The sequence below is a fragment of the Salmo trutta genome, chromosome 15, assembly GCF_901001165.1.
Source record: "Salmo trutta chromosome 15, fSalTru1.1, whole genome shotgun sequence".
In the NCBI taxonomy this organism is placed as follows: domain Eukaryota; kingdom Metazoa; phylum Chordata; class Actinopteri; order Salmoniformes; family Salmonidae; genus Salmo; species Salmo trutta.
In genome coordinates this window covers 34,374,621-34,380,620 of record NC_042971.1, presented here as the reverse complement: position 1 = coordinate 34,380,620, position 6,000 = coordinate 34,374,621, and the positions used below count along the sequence as shown (strand labels likewise).

General features: G+C 46.1%; 1 pseudogene; it reads right to left on the bottom strand.

The window, feature by feature from the left end:
* LOC115148868 (vacuole membrane protein 1-like) overlaps window positions 1-6,000 on the bottom strand; it is a 48,478-nt pseudogene that overhangs the window by 653 nt on the left and 41,825 nt on the right.

Sequence of the window (6,000 nt, the reverse complement as noted above, 5' to 3'; positions counted from 1 at the left end):
TGTCTATGTGCCATGGACTGTCCAGTAGACTGTGTGTCTATGTGCCATGGACTGTCCAGTAGACTGTGTGTCTATGTGCCATGGACTGACAAGTAGACTGTGTGTCTATGTGCCATGGACTGTCCAGTAGACTGTGTGTTAACCGTGTGTAGGCTACAAGTACAGTTACAGTAGACTCATCCACATGCAGGCTTCAAGGCAGATCTTGACGACGATGGTCCAGAGGGAGATGCCTCACTGTACAGCTGCTGCCCCCGCCATGCCCTCCACACCACCCTGGACCCCGGCCTCAGTCTCCCCCAACAGGAATTCCTCCTGGGGGCAGATGATCTTCTCTGGGTAGGGGGGCTCCGGGAAGTCCACTGAACTACATTCATACGCTGCAAGGATCACTGAAGCTATGTGTGGACCCTAAGAGACAGAGAGACACACACAGAGAGACACAGAGAGAGAGAGACACAGAGAGAGAGACACAGAGAGAGAGACACAGAGAGAGAGAAGGGGAGGGAGAGAGAGAGAGAGAAAGGGGTTGAAAGAGAGGAAGTGGAAAGTGGGAGGTCAGTTGTACATCAACAGCATTGTTGGAATTTATGACTCAATGGAAGCTTTCAGGAAGACCCCTGGCATCATTTGCATTAAAAGAGGGGAGAGCTCGTATGGAAATAAATCATATAAAAAACATTGGTGTAGACCTATGCATAATAGTACCTATATGAATGGTCATGACAACTTTATTTTCTTTGTAAAACTACTCCTCTGCCTTTCTTTGTATGATCAAAACATCATTTGCATGGCTTGCCGGTCTCCTCTTTACTTTCCAGCCAATCGTTCCATATGATTCAGATGGGGGACTTACAAATGAGTTCTGAGTAATAAGGGATGAAGGGCAAACGACTGCAGAGAAACCTCCATGTAAAAGATAAGTGAATACAAGCTGTGTGTTGTGGTCAAACAGAGGTGAGGGACAAAGGGGTTGAGGCCTAGAGCAAAAAATGTGTCAAAACTCCTTTACTGAAACATCAAAGCCCCGAAACGAAAGCTCGGGACAAGAAACCGTTACACACACACACACACACACACGCACACGCACAGCTGCACCTGTGACAAAGCGCGCCAAAGACAGAAGACTGACTTCAGAGAACACCACTAGTGTTTTTCATTCATAGTGCGGTCTGATAACATTTCCTCCCCATGGCCCCTTCGGTGACACTAATAGAACCAATACTGAAATGACGTGGCAGCAACGAAGTGTCGGTCGGTTAACCCATATAAGGGGTGGAATCTGCAGACCTACTGAAGTGTGTATCTGTGAAGTGTGTGTGTGTGTGTGTGTATATCTTTGAAGCATGCATCTGTGAAATGTGTGTAACTGACACATTGATGCCACATAATGACAATGAAGAGAATGAAAAGGAGAAGAATCTTCATTCAATGAATCTTATTTTATTCCCATGTCTTTTGTGTAAGCAGCCGTCAGTCAGACATACAGAGCAGACTGGTTGCTGATAGGCAGGTGCATGAGCCCAGCATGCCTTTGCTCTGAGGAGCCTCTTTTATATCGTGCCGTCCTGTTTACATTCTTGCTTGTTGTTTATTTACTCTTTTAATTATGCTCCCAGTGAGAGAATGGAGGGAGAGGAGGGTGGAGGAAGGAGAGGAGGGTTGATGAGGGGAGAAGAGGGTGGATGAGGGTGGATGAGGGTGGAGTCCTTCTTTGATGTGTGGTGGCACTGGTGAAAGTTTGGCTGAACAGACTAACAGAGCTTATGCTCCCTCAACAAGATCAGACAAGATGGCACTCAATATCACATCTGTCAGAGCTAAGAAAGAGACACTCCTAGACCACACACAAATGCATACGGTAGAAGAACACACACACTGACACACCCACAAACACACGCACATAGATATGTTTGTTTTACTATCCTTGTAGAGAACAAACAGTTGATTCCTATTCAAAATCCTATTATCCCTAACCCCTAACCTTAACCCTAACCCTAATTGTAACCCTAACCCCTAAGCCTAAAATAGCCTTTTTCTTGTGGGGGCTGGAAACAATTTCCTTGTTTTACTATCCTCGTGAGGCCTTCTGGTCCCCACGAGGATAGTAAAACAAAAAACAAACACTTTGAAACCCATCAACGAAAGCACACATTCTGTCCACACACGTATCAAAATACAAACAGACAAGCTCATACAGTACTCAGAAATGAGCAAACTTAAAAACAGGGCGTTTCATAAATTACCCATACAACTGACCTTTTAACGGTTATAGCAAGGGAAGCTCTGAAAAGGGGTGCCAGTGTTGGTGAGGACATACTGTACGTAGGAGTGGTGAGCTTAGTGACGCACGTTCTACTCCACTCACAGGGCAGTCCATCATTACACAATATTACGCCATGGCATGCATATTTTCTCTCTCTCTCGTAAGGTGGGGCAAGAATTACGTTAGGAACCAGGACAGCAAGGACAGGATAGGGCTGTGCAGTGAAGCAACAGCCTGTACATTCAGCAGGGAGAAATGTGTGTGTGGGTGTGTGTGTGTGTGTGTGTGTGTGTGTGTGTGTGTGTACACTCAGGATGGAGAAATGTTCTTACTAAGGTCTTCTCTGGGGCAGGTGCACTCCCCTGCATGACTCAATATCATATCACTCATCTAGGATGTTGACAGAGAGAACACTTCTGGCGTGGGTTTATCATTTTTCTCAAGAACATTGATTCACTATAATCCCAGAAAAAAAATTCATTTCATTTCATTATTAGCTAGCTGCTACCGGTGGCTATAGTGGCTAACCACTGCAATGAGGCTAGGTAACACGGTCACCACCGATAAATCAGTGATAATTGAACATTTCAATAAGCATTTCTCTACGGCTGGCCATGCCACCCCCCCCCCCCCCACCCCCCACAGGTACTTGCACGAGCCTCCCCAGCTTCTCCTTCACCCAAATCCAGATAGCAGATGTTCTGAAAGAGCTGCCAAACCTGGACCCCTACAAATCAGCTGGGCTAGACAATCTGGACCCTCTCCTTCTAAAATTATCAGCCGCCGTTGTTGCAACCCCTATTACCAGTCTGTTCAACCTCTCGTATCGTCCGAGATCCCTAAAGTTTGGAAAGCTGCCGAGGTCATCCCGTCACTCTAGACCCAAACTGTTATAGACCTATATCCATCCTGCCCTGCCTCTCTAAAGTCTTCAAAAGCCAAGTTAATAAACAGATCACTGACCATTTCGAATCCCACCGTACCTTCTCCGCTGTGCAATCCGGTTTCCGAGCAGGTCACGGGTGCACCTCAGCCACGCTCAAGGTACTAAACGATATCATAACCACCATCGATAAAAGACAGTACTGTGCAGCCGTCTTCATCGACCTGGCCAAGGCTTTCGACTCTGTCAATCACCGTATTCTTATCGGCAGACTCAATAGCCTTGGTTTCTCAAATGACTGCCTCGCCTGGTTCACCAACTACTTCGCAGATACCACAGGGTTCAATTCTCGGGCTGACTCTTTTCTGTGTATATATCAATGATGTCGCTCTTGCTGCGGTGATTCCCTGATCCACCTCTACACAGACGACACCATTCTGTACACATCTGGCCCTTCTTTGGACACTGTTAACTAACCTCCAAACGAGCTTCAATGCCATACAACACTCCTTCCGTGGCCTCCAACTGCTCTTAAACGCTAGTAAAACCAAATGCATGCTTTTCAACCGTTCGCTGCCCGCACCCGCCCGCCCGACTAGCATCACTACCCTGGACGGTTCTGACCTAGAATATGTGGACAACTACAAATACCTAGGTGTCTGGCTAGACTGTAAACTCTCCTTCCAGACTCATATTAAACATCTCCAATCCAAAATCAAATCTAGAATCGGCTTTCTATTTTGCAACAAAGCCTCCTTCACTCACGCCGCCAAACTTACCCTAGTAAAACTGACTATCCTACCGATCCTCGACTTCGGCGATGTCATCTACAAAATAGCTTCCAATACTCTACTCAGCAAACTGAATGCAGTCTATCACAGTGTCATCCGTTTTGTTACCAAAGCCCCTTATACCACCCACCACTGCGACCTGTATGCTCTAGTCGGCTGGCCCTCGCTACATATTCGTAACTTAGGGAGTAAGCTTCTAATGTTAACATGCATGAAACCAAGGCTTTTACGGTTACAGAAGTCAACAAATGAGAGCACCTGGGGAGTGGGAATGGAGCTAGGCACTGCAGGACCTGGATTAACCTCTACATCACCAGAGGAACAGAGGAGAAGTAGGATAAGGGTACGGCTAAAGGCTAAACGAACTGGCTGTCAAGCACGTTCGGAACAGAGAGTAAAAGGAGCAGGTTTCTGGGAACGATAGCATAGATTCAAGGCACAGTGTCCAGACAAAGGTAAGGTAGGATGTGAGTACATTGGAGGTAAACCTAGGCATTGAGTAATGATGAGAGAGATATAGTCTCTAGAGACGTTTAAACCAGGCGATGTTATCGCATATGTAGGAGGTGGAACAACATGGTTGGTTAAGGCATATTGAACAGGGCTAGAGGCTCTACAGTGAAATAAGACAGTAATCACTAACCAGGACAGTAATGGACGAGGCATATTGATATTAGAGAGAGGCATGCGTAGCCAAGTGAACATATGGGTCCAGTGAGTGGTTGGGCTGACTGGGGACACAGCGATTCAGACAGTTAGCAGGCCAGTGCTAACAAGCTAGCAGTTAGTAGGCCGGGGCTAACAAGCTAGCAGTTAGCAGACCGGGGCAAGCAAGCTAGCAGTTAGCAGACCGGGGCAAGCAAGCTAGCAGTTAGCAAACCGGGGCAAGCAAGCTAGCAGTTAGCAGACTGGGGCTAGCAAGCTAGCAGTTAGCAGACCGGGGCTAGCAAGCTAGCAGTTAGTAGCCGGGGCTAGCAAGTTAGCAGAAGGGCCTTTGGGGGACTTTGCGATGGAGGTAAGTCTGTTTTTGCCTCTTCGTGCAGTGACGTCGATAGATCAGTCGTGGATTAGTAGGGTTCCAAGTAGCTCTAGGTAGCTAGCAGGCCGCGGTTAGCAGAATGGGCCTTCAGCGGACGTCGCGCCTGAGGGGCCTGTTGGAATCCTCGGGCAGATTATGTCGGTATTCCAGTCGTAGATGATCGGCGGGGTTCCGTGCCCCGTAATGGCAGTAGAAGGGGTCCGGATATTGTAGGCCAGGAGTGGGCTTCGGTGGTAGCCCAGGAGCCCTAGCCGGGCTAGCTTCAGGCTAATTGGTACTTGCTCCGGGATGGAAATGCTAGCCAGGAGTAGTCACCCGGGATTGCGGTTAGCTAGTTGCGAAGATCCAGATGAAAATGTTCAGAGTTTGCGGTAGAAATCCGGGGATATGGAAAGAAAAAAATAGGTCCGTTATGCTCTGGTTTGAGTCACGTTGTACGAACTGGCGAAAGCTTTCCGAGCTAAAGGTTAGCTGATGACCACTAGCAGTGGTTTCCTGACTGATAGCTGGTAGGTAATTAGCTGGCTAGCTTCAGTTGAGGGATTCCAGATCTGAAGTAATACTTTAGAAAAAAAAACAGATCCACGCCACATTGGGTGAGGCAGGTTGCAGGAGAGTATTTAGAAGTTGAGATATAGGAAAATATTTTTAAAAGATATGCGAAGAAAAATATAAAAAAAGATATATACACAAGGGACATGACAGGACAAAGACGTCTGACTGCTACACCATCTTGGATTATGTGACTAGGCATCTGTAATTATCTCTGGCCCTCTGTCTGGCCTTATCACATGTAAAATTTATGAAATAATTTAAAAAACAAAAATGTATATTATTGAAAAAATAATGACAAAGCTTTAAAACATTATCCTAAATATAAACCATCAATTTTGTGAATATGATTGGTGTTTAATATGAGGATTTTAGCATGAAATGTCCTTCATAACAATATTTTTTAAAACTTTTACTTATTTACTATGTCAATATGTATTTGTTGTCAAAGTTTTGGTGTCAAACTGGT